Source organism: Pagrus major, chromosome 20 (genome assembly GCF_040436345.1).
Source record: "Pagrus major chromosome 20, Pma_NU_1.0".
NCBI lineage: Eukaryota > Metazoa > Chordata > Actinopteri > Spariformes > Sparidae > Pagrus > Pagrus major.
Genome location: NC_133234.1, coordinates 12,596,906 through 12,611,823, shown reverse-complemented (window position 1 = coordinate 12,611,823; position 14,918 = coordinate 12,596,906).

Genomic DNA, 14,918 nt, shown 5'->3' with positions numbered 1-14,918 from the left:
GAGCTCTGTGACTCAATCCTCTACGGAAACATATTTCCACTTCTGCATTACAGAGTTTTCATTTGTATGGTTGCATACATCGAGTATATTCTCTTTATGCCGTTTTTTTTTTCTCCCAGCCTTGTTCTTTTCTCCCTGCATTCTTTCTGCAATGCAATGCTCTCTATTAAAAGGCTATGGCTTACAGTGGAAGTGCCATCTGTCCTTGGCAGACTTGATCTTGGCGCTGATTCTGACGAGCTACTATAAATACAATCAGGACATATGTGATGGAAACACATACGTCTGTGGAGATCAAACAGGCTGACGTGATTGTGATATGTATCATTTCTCATGTGGTTATGTCAATATTGACTGCACTTACTTAGCATTGCGAAAAATGGAATGAATGAATCGTCGACTTAAGTGACAAAAGAGGGTGATGATTAAGAGATAATCCAGAAGGTGAGCAAGCAAAAACAGACACTACCCCTCTGCAAAAAAGAGCTGTGTACCTAAACACCACACACACACACACACACACACAAAGAGTCCCCGACACACGTCTCCTCCCCCAGGATCATCAGATCTTCATCTGCTGCTCAGTGTTATTCTTCTGGACGATTGATTTCCCTGATGCACTGAGCAGCCTCCTCCCTCAGCGCATGAGTGTGTGTGTCTGTACTCTGCATGTTGGCGCAGCAGGCTGAGGCCAGCTGTGTGTGTTCCTGGGTCTCTGTCCCTCTTCTCTGTGCCTGTCTGACCCATTTTCCTCAGCACACTGAGGCCGTTGGGACAGCGGAGAGGCCACATGTGGAGAGGGAAGTGATGATCCATGGTGAAAATTTAAATGGTTTAGAAGGAACAGCTGACCACGCACTTGTTTGTTGTCTCCAATGGAAAAAAAGCAGCCAGTTGTGCCATTTAGGTTTTTTAAGGTAACAAGATTTGCCTTTAAAACCTTAGCACAGTGTTTGAAAACACAAATCTCAAATCCCTAATCAAAGTTTGTTTTGAAGATTTGAAGGGCTCACTGTTGTCCCATGTGGCCGTTAGGGGGAAAAAAGCCCACTCGCCAGGATGAAATGTTGACAGCTAACGTTTCTGAGACGCTCAATGAGACTCAAGAATCATCATACAATCTTGCAAATAAGAGCTTTAAAGACTCTGGAGAAAGATTGTTGATTGTTGAGTTTCATTCCCAGGTCATCAAATACCCGCTCTGGGTTGGTGGCTCGGGTTGGGCTTGCTTGCTGTAACTTAAACATGTCCACACATGTTCTCCATAGACGTTACATGTGTTTGAGAGGGTAATGCAGGACACTGTCAAGCCTGTGTAAGGTCCAAGTCACACCAAGAAGTGGCAGAGCAGAATAACTTCATCTTCAGTACTAATGCAGCACCAGAAACTAGCTATTAAGCTATAGTGGACAGCCAGCTTCACTAGACTTGACTCTGACAAGTGGCTTATCTCGCTCATATTTGTGATTAGCAGGAAGGATGTGAAGATGCATTCCAGTGTCCGTAACATTATGAAGTAATCTCCCTTGTTTGCCAATGATGATGTCATTCTTTGGGACCATGGCAGTGAAGAGAGATCTCAGCCACAAAGAAAAGCTCCTTAATTATTAAACAGTCTTCATTCTTCATTCAAATTCCTCTATGGGTACATGCTGATTTGTATGCCTGGTAAGGACGGACCACAGTGTCTTCCTTTGTGAGCAGTGGTGCAAACAGTGGGGAGGGGGGACACCTTAGACAAGCTGGCGGACTACATGTTCCAGGTGGCCAGGAAGGATTTGGGATCTCCCAGCAGGAGATGGATGGATGGATGGATGGATGGATGGATGGATGAGTTGGAGTGGAAAGTTTTACTGTCCAAGGATTTATCCTTTACCAGAATGAGATTTAGGAACTAAAACATAAAAATTTAAGGAGACAATGCTAAAGACGTTTGATGAATTAATTGGAACAATATTCACAAAAGTGTTATGTCATCACATTTAAAAGTACATATTCCTCAAACCATAATACACATGTCCTTTCTCAGGACACCACCAGTCATGCACATAAGCACTTATGCAAACAAGCAGACACGGAGCAGGCAGCCTGTTCTCCCTGAGGAACTTGCCATTTTAGCAAACCCTTGAATAAGTAAACAGCACCGCCATGCAGCAAGACGTGTGAGAATAGGCTCGGTGTTGGCGGGTTTGTTTAAGAAAACATGAACAGCACGAAAGCAATTCAGCAAACTAATGTCAACCACTGTGCTGAATATATTTTTGAGAAAATATATGTTGAGAAAACAAATTACACATGTGGAGAGTTTAAACTTTTACTGCGGGTGATATTATAAAACACATGAAGTCGTGATGTCATTTCTGTGTCTTCAAATAAATGTGGTGGTCAGAGCTTTAAATGGCTGCAGTAAATAAATGAAAGACAAATATGGTTAAAAGATCAGTGCGACTAATGCACAATTATCCAAAGCTTCTGTGTGCCCATGAGATTAACGACCACACACGCACACACACACACACACACACACACACACACCCCCACACACACACACAACTGTGACCATGGAGAATACACTTTATAATCACTTTATACTTTTGTGCCTTCATGGCTAAGACTTGTGTGGCTGACAGTGAAGAAATGAAACCCCGTCCTTCCCGCACTCAAACGAGGACCTGGTGGTGAACTAAACAACCTTCTACATGATTAAATTTGTACAACTCATTAGGCAGCAGTGATTGAATATGCGGACATGTAAGCGGCGAGGCTCATGCGCCTGTGACCTTGCAGGCAGCAAACACACCCGGCACACTCTGTGCGTGGAAAAGCTCCCTTTAACGTTCTTAAATCTGCTGTGATCATTTCCAGCACAGCTGGCGGCGGCCAATCCGAGCTGCTTCTGTGAACAATATTCCCAAGGTGGTGACCAATCAGGACTCCTGTCATCAGAGCGGTGGAGTTAGACTTAACAATCGATTCATTTCTGCTGACAGCCTGAGGCCTGGGGCGAGAGTTGCATTCAGGGAATAGAGGTCTAACCTTCAGGTAGAAAAGATACTTCAGTGGTCTTGGGTGATTTCAGACACTGAAATGGCACCTTTGGAGTCTAGTCGCATTTTCATTCTATGCAGCTTTTCAAAGAATACCAATCCAAATATCAATGAATACTTATAACGCTTGGTATTCTCAGCACTGAGGAGGCTGAGATTCATTCCTGCAATAACCTACACAAGAACACATAATGTGTGGGTGCCTTTTTTTTATTTATGTCCTCACGAATGCTTTAAAAGGAAAAACTGTGTGACAGTAATGCGTGTTTTGTTGCTGTGAAACAAAAGCTTCTTCTCAAAGTTGTAATTATGGCAGAAGGCGAGAGGGTCCAGCAGGATTTTTCCATCACAAACGATGACGCACTTAAAAAGGAATAAAAACAAGTCCTCTCTGTGTGTTTATATGTCTAAATGTCTGTATGTGTTTTTATTCATGTGGGCTGAGACTGTCGCTCCTCTAAAAAAAACTAATTATGCATGCAGAAAGGCACTGCAAGCAAATGATATCCATTGATCACACTGTACTTCCAAGCGAGGTGACACATCTCGTTGACTGTCAAAGCGTCCCTGGATGAAAACACAATGACAACTGTGGGAAAAACAATGTGACGAGGCATGGAGGAAGAGCTCTTAAATGAAAGGAGACGTTCCGATGTGATTAAATCCGGGTGCCAAGTCAACCAGCTCGCCTTCAGCTCGGGGTAAAAACACAAAGCGCTCCCGACAAAGAAGGTTGTCTTCGTTTGTTTTTTTGTTTTTTTTTTGTTTTTTTCTGAAGTATTCATCACTAGTCAGGCAGTCAAAAAATAGCTCGCTCATGCTGCAAATGGAGAGATGAAAGAGTGTAAAAAGGGCACTTCGGGGAGAAAGAAGGCTTTCCAGGCTAATTGTGTGAGCTTCTGATACTGAGTGTATCAGCACGCAGGGTGCTGTGTCTGTAGACTTCATGCCAGCAGGAGCAGTGAGGAAATGAACTGTGTGTAAATGAAGGCATGGAAGAGTATGAAGCTAGTGTATCTTTTTAAAGAAATGCAGAAATGTGCCTTTTCCTTGCAGAAAGAAGTCACAGTTTCACATGTGAATTGTATATTCTCACATGTTAACTAAAATTGTAATAATGTCACATGTAAACTGGGAGTTTTCACAAGTGATTAGCTTTCTATGCCTCCACATTGGCGACAGTCGTGACCGGAGGCAATATGTTTCCGGGGTTGTCCATCTGTCCAGACGTACGTATCCCCCGTTCTTGTGAAGGTGATATCTCTAAAGCGCCTTCAAAGGAACTTCTTCAAGTTTGCTAAAGATGTCTACTTGGACTGAAGGATGAATTAATTAGATTTTGGTAGCCAAAGGTCAAAGGTCAAGGTCATTCTGACCTCATGGCGCCCTATTCTCATGAACGCGATATCTCAGAAAAACATTTAGGTAATTTCTTCGGATTTGGTATAATTGTCCACCATACCTCAAAGATGAATTCATTAGATTTTTGTGGCCAAAGGTCAGAGGTCAAGGTCACTGTGACCTTGCAAAACACATATTTGGCCATAACTCAAGAATTCATCATTAATTACAAATCTCCAATAGGATAAAATGATTAAGTTATGACATTTGATATCCAAAAGGCCAGAGATTGTTGCATGTTGCATGGAGGCATGCAACCGCGAGGCGGTAGCCGAGTTCTAGTTTCACATATGAATAAATATTTCCACATAAGAAATTTTCAAAAAGAAAAACAAATTTTCATATGTGAAATTCTTACGTTCAATTGTGACTGGCTTTTTTCACATGTGGATTAGAATATCCACTCTACTTCCTGATATGAAAGTCAGGTCGTGGTATGACATGTTTTGCGTCTGAAACCCCAGTAGTGTTGAATGCACTTCAACATAAGGTTATCAACATGTAAATAAGGTATCCTTGTATCTGTTAGGTAGAGGTCAGAGTGCACAGATAGTACACTTGTTGTACCAGTTGTAAGCAGTTCATAAATGTATGTGTTATTTGGAGCAAGATCTCAAAGTGGACTCACTGTTAAGGTGATACCTTCCATTGTTTGTGCTGTGTGACGTATGATCTTACATAATTTCCCCCATTCCCATTCTGCAAAACCATTAAAATTAATGAAGCTTCAAAAATGGTTGCTCTCCAGACTATAAATTCCATTTTTAATTATTATGACGCATTCAGGCGGGAAGATTCCCGGGGACGCGTGCAACTGAACCAACTGGTTCTTGGAAGAAGAGATAACAAAGGTGAAGATGTGCAATCACAGCCAAAAGCCACAGGGCTACTCCTTTATGGTCAACTATACTGTGGACTGAGCTCACAGGATAATTTACACATTCCCCTCACAAGGGAATAGATCTGTTATCATGCACTTGGATCTTATTTTTTCAGTCTGCTTGTCTTGTCTTGTCTTAGCCTTTATTAAGTTGAGTAAGCCCTCTGTAAACAAAATGCAGACATTGTTTGCTGTGCTGTAGCTTTGCAGATGATTAGAAGCAACCTGCTGTAGAAAAAGGATGCATGTTTCTCCTATTTTGGACAGCTGGTGCTCCACTTTTACATAACTGAATGTGACAAGGCCATCTAACTTTACTGTCCCAAGTGCACTTTCATCGCTGACTTTCCAATCAGCGCAACACAGTTTGTACAGACAAGACGGTTTTGTGCTGTAAGTGACCATCTAAGTGCTGTGCAAATTGTCCTGTTTTCTCACAAATCTGTGACAAGACACGATCATTGCATGTCTTCATTTTCCTGGCCTAATTTTCAGCATAACAGCTCCTAATAGATGTGGTTCTCAGTCATGTATTGTCAAGTATTTTGCCTCAGGAGATGTGCACTTGGTTTGCTCTTTCCTACTTCCTGATGATAAATGGAAATGAGACGATAAAGAGGTCTAAAGAAAACTTGGAGGATTATTGTGAAAAAACAACCAGTAAAGTGTATTTTCAAGGAGGTTAGTCATACATTGCATTTTCTGGTCCTTTCTAGTTATGGCCTTTAGCCTTACACTATAATTTACAGTCTTTCTTTTAAAACACCTAGCATTATTGAAGCCCGTCATAATTCATGAAGTTATATATCTTATAAGATGTGAATTATTTTAGTAGGTAGGAAGTAGATAAAGTATAACTGTTGCATGAAGATTACATTCTCTGATTCAAAATGAGATTAAATTAAAATAAACAGTATATTCAATTTCAGAGGAAATTTGGTTTAAAAGATAAATTGTGTTAGAGTAAATGTTTATATACAGCCCCATTCAAAACCAGTGGCCAGGGCAGTTTCTTCTGTGGCTACCAGAGGGTACAAAGAAAGTAGACGACTCTGATGATTTAATCACATGAAATGAATTAGCAAGCAGAAAAGTCTTGAAGGTCCAGTTGTGTAGGATTTAGGGGGATTTAAGGGTAGAAATGAAAGATAATATTCATAATTCTGTTTTCATAAGTGTATAATCACCTGAAACTATAGAATCGCTGTGTTTCTGTTACCTTAGAATGAGCCTTTTATATCTACATTGAATTATTTCAGTGGTTGAATTAATTAGCTTAAAGTAGCCTAATAGTTAAATTGTTGAAACAGTTAGCATAAAGTTATGGATAAATGGTTAAAATAGCTCAACGTGATGGATTAACATTGGAAATAATTAGCTAAGAAAAAATAGTTAAATGGCTAAAATAGTTAGCTAAAGTAGCGGACAAATGGTTGGAAAATGTAGCTTCTGCCACTAGAAGTATGGATACAACTTGACCAAACCATCCTGAACACTTCTGGTGTATACTGTGTTACGTATAATAATGTTACATATCTTTCCTTTTGAATTAAATGAACACATCTGGAACATGCTAGGCGGTGTCGACGAAGGGGTGAGTTTATCTTATACATCAATGTTTCAAAAACAGGCTGGAACCCAATGTTCTACAGTATCTGTTGTACATTTTTTACATTACAATTTTACATTAAAGGGGTAACAATTTGTAGCAATTGTACATATATAAATCACTTTATTGGCCAAATGTGAGTGGACATGTACAGTGACGTGATTGCCTATAGCAGCCTGTGGACGATTTAAGTTCTTTAATGCTCCTGGACTGTGGATTTTTTTAGCGACAGACCAAATGATGTGACTTCATGCATGTTCTTGAATGCCTCGTCTCAGTGCCACTATCCGCTCCACTACCTGAGAGCAATACTAGCATATGTTAGTTTAGAAATCTGGTCCACAACATAAAGTAACAACATAGAAGTCACAGAGCCCCTTTAACTGACATTCTTCTGTGCATCAATCCAGTTGCCAATTCTCAGTGAGTTAGGAAACATTAAACACTATCATCATTGCTGTGAAAACTCAGTCGCACTGCTGTAATTGGTATTAAAGAACTGCCTGGCTCTAAGCAAACACATATTCAGGTGCACCTCTATGCTACTTTTTCGGCCCACTTTCCTCCATTTTGTGGATATATTTGTCTGGGTGAAAAAGTGGGCCAGAACCTTCCCATGAGCCTCCACATGTAGACAGGAATAAGATTTATTACCCAGAATGCCCCACAGGGGAACACTGTCCCCTGCCCTGTCTAGGCAGAATCGATGAAACATGGAGGGAGAGGAGTGGAAAAGAGCAAGACGAAGAGGAGAAGTAACAGCTATTTTGGATTGCACCGCACCCAGGAGATGGAGAGAACATTTTGTGAAGAAAAGAAAATGCAGAGAAAATGAGTAAGGCTCAAGCAAGAGGGCAGGAGGTCCTCAAGTTCTTTTAGACATACAGCTACACCAAGTACAGATATGCTCGATGGTGCTATCCCAGTTGCTTTCAGCCCTTTTGACTTTTGAGCTGTGAACATTTAGTCACGCCCACTCACCTTCCAACTCACAAGATGCACATGCAGAGTTGTGAACAGTTCAGCCAAAGAAAGTTTTATTAAAAGTGGCTAAGATCATTTTAGTTTTTTGTTTTTTATCAAAAAAACATCATAGCCCAACTCTACACATCTCTTTATGCTCATTGTATTGGTTTTCTGGCCTGCATCGTCACTGTTTTGGTTCACTCTCAAAGCTCTCAAAGCATTGTTTTTCTTCTGCGCCAGGCAGCTGTTTTCGGTGAAGATTCTCTTAAAGCCTAATGTTCACTACCTGCTGACCACCAAGTGGCACACCAGTTTTAGCAACTAGCTGGTTAAGAGCAGTGGAGCATTTAGTCGCTGAATAGCAAGATATTTCCCCCGGGAGTTGGTAGGGACCAAAAACAGAGCTCAAAGCAGAGTAAATATTGAACTAGTATTCAGTGGTGTAGTGTTGCCTAGAGAAGTGGGTCTACTGCTAATTTATCAGCCTGTTTTTAGCAGCCCCTCAGCCCATCCAGCGAAAGATAAATGCCCTGTGTTGTGTAAAGAGACATGAAAGACTACTACTGTATATTTAGCTAACCAAAAATGGGACAGAAATGTTTGCACATTGTCACTTAACATCTGCTGCTTGACTTCAGTAGGAAGGATCATTATGAAATTAACATTAGCCACAGAAGACATTAAGATTTTGCAATCAATACTGGGCCACAGACATACAAATTGGATATCTGTTCTTTCATTTTACAAGTAGTCTATGGGCCAGTAGTTTCCTTTGTAAACTGTCTCTTGGAACAGCTGATTTGCAACAGATAGTGTCGGCCAGAGTGTGCCACCATAATGAAACTAAAGAGGACCTATTATGCTTTTCAGTTTCTTTTCTTTCCGTCTTTATAAAGGTTCTTGTGATTGTAAAAGATCTTGAAAGTTAAAAAAGTCAAAGTCTGCACCAACAGAAGCTCCTCTCTCCCACAGAAAACACTGCTCCTGAAACACCTCGTCAGTAGTCCCGCCTTTAGTCGTGACTTTGTGACATCACACTACGTCACAGAGTCACACATTCGCATAATTTATGGCTAGCGGCTAGTTTGGCACGCAAGAATTGATTAGGACAGCTTCTCTGTTGTTGTTAGTAGTCCTGGGTCAGGCTTGTGTGAGTTGACCAATCAGAGCAGACTGGGTAGTCAGGATGGGGGTGGGGGGCTTAAAGAGACAGGAGCTAAAACAGAGCGTTTCAGACGGAGGGGGAAAAAAAGTCCTGGAGCACTAAAGTCTATATCTATGTCTCTATCTCTAACAGTATGAGAAAAAGGATGTTTTTCTTGAGCATTAAAGCATGTAAAATTGTTCTATTAGTAACCCAAAATAAACTACCTCTTCTACCTACCTATCTATCAATGTGTGACTGGCCGTTTCTCCTCTTCTGACACATTAACGCGCAAATGTTAATGATTATGCCTGACATATGTTATTAACATAATTTACAAGGCCCTACTATTAAAAAGTGCTCACCATGTTTGACGTATTTGACAAGTTGCAGTCAAAGAGCTAAAAAGAAAAAATTAAAAAATTGGGTATACATTCTTTTGAGTACCAGAAATGTGCTCTGTTACTTGATGTGTAAATAATCCATTGTTTGCTAACATGTGCAACATATCAACTTATGATGCTGATGATGTCAGTGTTGTGTTGCGGAGAGAAGACAAAAAGGCTGAGGGCTATTCTGTGTTAAAAGACTGCTAAAACGGAAAACAACAAAACATAAAATGCATCTCAAACATGTTCTTGTCCTTTCTTGTTCATGTGCAGCACAACATGTGTCTCTGAGCCACAGGTTGAAAACCACCGTGTTTCACTATAAACTCAGCATTAATTGACTCCTCTCAAAGTCATCTGTTAAGTGTCACAATAAAGGACGGACCCTCGATCATTCTCTATCTTTATGTCAGCTGTATCACACATCACTTTTTGACCATAAATCCTGATGCTCGATCTTTTGCTCGGCTTCGGCTTCATGTCCATTCTCTCATCCATCAGTTATTGATAATCTGTTAGACTCCACTGTGTAATTCACTGAACTGGACTTTGTGTGAGTGGTGGATGGTGTCACAAAAGCAATTTACAGACAGGCATCAGACATCTAGATAGATAGATAGATAGATAGATAGATAGATAGATAGATAGATAGATAGATAGATAGATAGATAGATAGATAGATAGATAGATAGATAGATAGATAGATAGATAGATAGATAAAGTTGCAACATAAAGAAATGTAACGTTTCACATTCACATTGCCAACATTTATTCTGGCGATTGGTTTGAGGTTTGTGAATTCCACTTTCCTTTTCTGAGTTTTCTCTGGTCATGTTGTACCAATTTCAAAAATATTTGTCTTTCTACTGCACAGACAGCATAGTTTTTATAAAAAGAATGAAATACCCCTTTAGAAAATTGCAAGTTTCGCCATCTTTTCACAAATTATGTCAACACACTTATAATAATACCCTCATGAGTTTACAGTGCCTATTGTAAACAAAGAAAGGCAGCTTGTCTCAATGTGACTTCCAGCCATTGTTGACACAACTCGCTGACAGCCCCTCAGAAATGGTGAAAACAGCTCCTGGCTCCTCTGTTTGTTCTCGTCATCTCTGATAGACTCATTCAACAACCACTCAAAGTCCTCATGAGCCGCTGTACACAATGACAGTAACAGATGGTTAGCGCCCGTTTGTGTACATACAGCACATATGTAGGTCAGGTACAGCCACGGTCGCTGGTTTCCATGGGAACTGGGTATCAAACATGAATGCAATCTCTTGGAGAAATCGACTTGTGGCCAAGCGGCTGCTCTCGCACCTCTCATCCCCTCGGAGCAGTTAACCCTTTCGGATTATCCCGCAGATTATGTGGGGATATTCACCGGTGGAAGTTAACATCGTCATCATTTAGCATCGTCGTCAAAACAAGCTCAGACTCAGGCTGCCAGGGGAGAAGGGAGATGAAGCATCACTTTAGATCAATAATCCAACACACATCTGGTCAGGCAGAAGCACATTGGTGGTGCCTTTGCTGCCATTAACCTAAATGTACTGTAGAAAATCCTAATCCGACACCATGACCTGGAATATCATCCCCACCTCACCTCACACTCTCTGCCTGTGTCGAATCTGTTCACGAGTGCCTGTACATGACCTTGGGGATTCACAGTGAGCAACAAAAGGGATTCTCCCTGCCTGTCTCTGCCTGTCTCCCTCCATCACACACACACTCATTATCCACACACACACAAACATGCACTCTGTATGGTAAGCTCACGTGATTGGATGCAGTGAGCTGGTGATGCATGTTGAATGCTGATGAGGTTCTTTGGGTGCTTTCTTAAAAAAAAAAAAAAAAAAGGAGAAGCGGTAGAAAGCTTCCTCTGTGCCTGCAAGACAGAGAGGAAGGAAAGGAGAGGGAGAGAGAGGGGATGGGGGGAGAAAACAGACCTCCCCACATTATTCATCAAAGTCAAACCCTGCTCTCACCTCCTGGTTAGAGCGTGCACATGCACCCAATCACGTATCGACACAGTGAAATACTTCTACACAGTCACATGCGGCTCTCTGTGATGCATGGCTGCCTTTTCATATCACATAATTCATTGTCAATACACCTTTGAGAACCGTAGTGTACAAACACTGTTGTTAACATGGCCCCTCTCTCCTCCACTGCATTGTCCCATGTCTTCCTGCGGTGTGTACACACACAAACCAGCTTTGTCCTCACAGCGTCCCAGTTTTTATGTCTGTCCAGGCTAATGAGGTGAAAAATTAGCTTGAGGCACACCAGGGAAGCTTTTAGGGTCAGCAGCATGCAAAGCAATTTTTGGTGTAAGATAGCTGTAGATAGGGCATTGGGTATTTATACTCTGGATGAACAAAAGATCATACAAAAGGCCATTGTTGACGTCAGTTATGCCAGACCAAGTTGCAGATGCCCAAGTCATCCGAAGCAGCAGAGAAAAATATTCTCTATTTTTTTCTTTTCAAAGACCAAAACCAAGAGTGAATTGAGAGTGCTAAGGAGGAGTTCACGTGCAGCCAAATCCTGATATATAGTGCCATAGACTTTCATTTGTTGTCATAAACTATTAAAAACAAATCAGTTTTCGCACCTGGAAGCTGCTCAGTACAACCACAGCCTGATCTGTTGGCCACTAAGCAGCTCCATTGCAGCAGCTGGGGGTGAGGGTGGTGGTAATGAAGGAGGCGCAAGCACTGTCCTTCACTTTCCCCACCCAGCTTTTTCCCTGCAGTCACAAGCTCCCTTCATCCTTCATTGGATATGATACATAATACAGAAATGTAGAATAAACACAAACCCAGGGCCGTATTCATAAAATATATTGGGGAGGACCACATCCCCGATGACCGATGTTGGTAGGTTCAATCAATGTCCAACACTGTCTTTATATTTCATTACTTTCATTACTTAAAAAAGCGAAAAACTGTGATGTAATCTGAATCTCACTGAGGAAATATCAATGTTAGTTTTGGGGAAATGTTATGAAAAAGATAATTCTATGAATGTCTCTCAATGTTATGCTAAATTCCAGACAAAGTTAGCTATCTAGCATACATTTCATGCATTATGTTGATGAAGGTTCTCAGTCATCCAGGTCATGGTAATTCTAAGTGCTGTGTCATGGGCAACTGGACTTGTTTCAGTTTCTTGAAGACATCTCACCTCTCATCCAAGAGGCTTCTTCAGTTCTAACTAACTGGAGGGGAGTTGCAGGCTTTAAACCCTGTGTGGGTGTGTCCTTAGAATTTCATGCATTAGTACAGAAGCCCTAAATGGTCATGGGTCAAACATTTTCTTTCCTCCGTTAACAAGAGAAAACAAATACAACTTAACTCATTACGATGGGGAAAAGGAGGAAATATGTGTTTGACCCATGACCATTTAGGGCCTCTGTACATTAGCTATAGAATAATTCTTGACACCTTTAAAGGGGCACTATGTAGTTTTGGAGAAGAAATTGAAGCTCAGAATTTTAATATTTACAATCTTAATGAGATAATAATTCAAACTCAGAAATAATCATATTTTCCATAACTGAATAAACAAATCTGTTCTCCGAGGAAAGTAAGGTCTGCCACCTTTGAACCGAACTATAAAGAATCTTTAAAGTGAACTATTCAGGGACTGACTTGTCATCTAAAATGACAAAGGTCTGAAAAATCCCAAGAGGAAGTTGAAATATAAAAACCACCAAAAATGGAATAAAAAATGTTTAATATGACAATGGCAGTTACTAATTTGTATTTGTAGTGGTTGAGAAAGTCCAAATTTCCCTGATGTCAATCAGGGCAGAACTTCATGCTTTAGTTTGTGAGTTGAAATATTCTAATATTGCAATACTGCAGTGTAATATGTCTATATTCCAGACTGTAGGTGGTCTTCAATGAGAAGTCTGGGGCCGGTGTTCTGTGGTTTTATTTGAACGCAGCCGCTTTAGTATTTGATCTGTCTAGAAGTTGGTCCCATATTCCCAGTAGGTGAAAATATATCCTCCTGCTGCTGCTACCGCTGCTTCTGGAGCTCAACTGATGATTGAGTCAGGGATGATGCTGGCTGTCCTCACTTCCAAACAACACTCACATCCAATCGCTGTCACAGTCTGCACTGCAATCAAACAAGTGACATGCCAGCACTTTCACCTGATCTAAAATGAGCATCCTGCTGTATTTAGCACCGCTGGCATGGAGATTTAAATGACTTTGAGTGTCTTTGTATTTTCCTAAATGATACACTCAACCAAAGAAAACAGTGGGTCCAGGCTCTAGCTGTTGAGGTAGCCTCAAACAGCTTTGAAATTCTCTCAAACGGCAACCTGCATGAGCTGCTGACACTTTATTTGATGTATTACACTGGAATGGCATAATAAAGCTATGTCACTGTTGATTAATAGTCTGTCAGCAGAGATTGAATTCACCTTCTCCTCAGTTACTTATGAGTTTTAAATGAAACTCCAGTTGACTTACTAATGACTCTGCTGGACAGATGAGCCTATATTAAATCTTCAAATTAATTAAGTTAATCTCCTATGTTACACTGAGTATACCATCTTTCCACATTATCTGCCAGGAAGAGTATTTCAAGCAGGGACCGGTGATGAATCAGATACAACAACGTCTAAGAAGTGAGTCATCAAAACAAACCAGCCAAATGAATTGGATGTACTTTGTCAAAGGCCTGTTGAGAGAGCAGCGTTTTGACAGCAATTCAATTGAAATGCTTAAATGGGCTACCTGCACGCACTGCAGCTCCAGCCTCCTGCACACGTCGCACACAAAACTGTGCACATCATTAGCATTTTGACTGACCTTTTTTCCAACAGCACCACACAAACACGAGCAAACACCAGAATGTTAGAGAAAGAGCTTCCTGTACAACCATTTCGCCTTGGGAAATCTCATTTATTAGGCTTTTCTGTGTTATTTTCCCCAGCTGACAGTTTAATTTTGTACACAAGCCTCAGATAAAACATACCCCATGCTGATGGGGCCATCTTGTGGTGCTACGAGGCATTAAAGTCATTCACACAATGTTCAGTAGAGGCTGTATTGATTGAGAAAACAAAGTGCATTATATCAGAATTTTAAGCTGTTGTATATTTTCAAAATGACTCGACCTGAAATCACCATTTCCTGAAGAACGGCAAAAAAAAATCTAACACATTTCTGACCTGTGATGCACCACAACTTCCACCTTCTCCACTTCCCTTCAGCCGCATCATTTTATGTTCTGCCTTTATTTTACACCAGAAATGCCTATTTTCTCACCTATGTTTTCACTTCCCATGTGACTAAGCTCCCATGAAGGAGATCAGTACTGTGTGAAAATATTGTTTTAGTGATTTTATGCTTCTAAGACATCCACCTACATGATGGTTTATAGGTTTGAGACATTAAAGACTGAAAACATTCAATTCAAGGAGTATGATGAAAAGTATAGTATAATGAAAAGT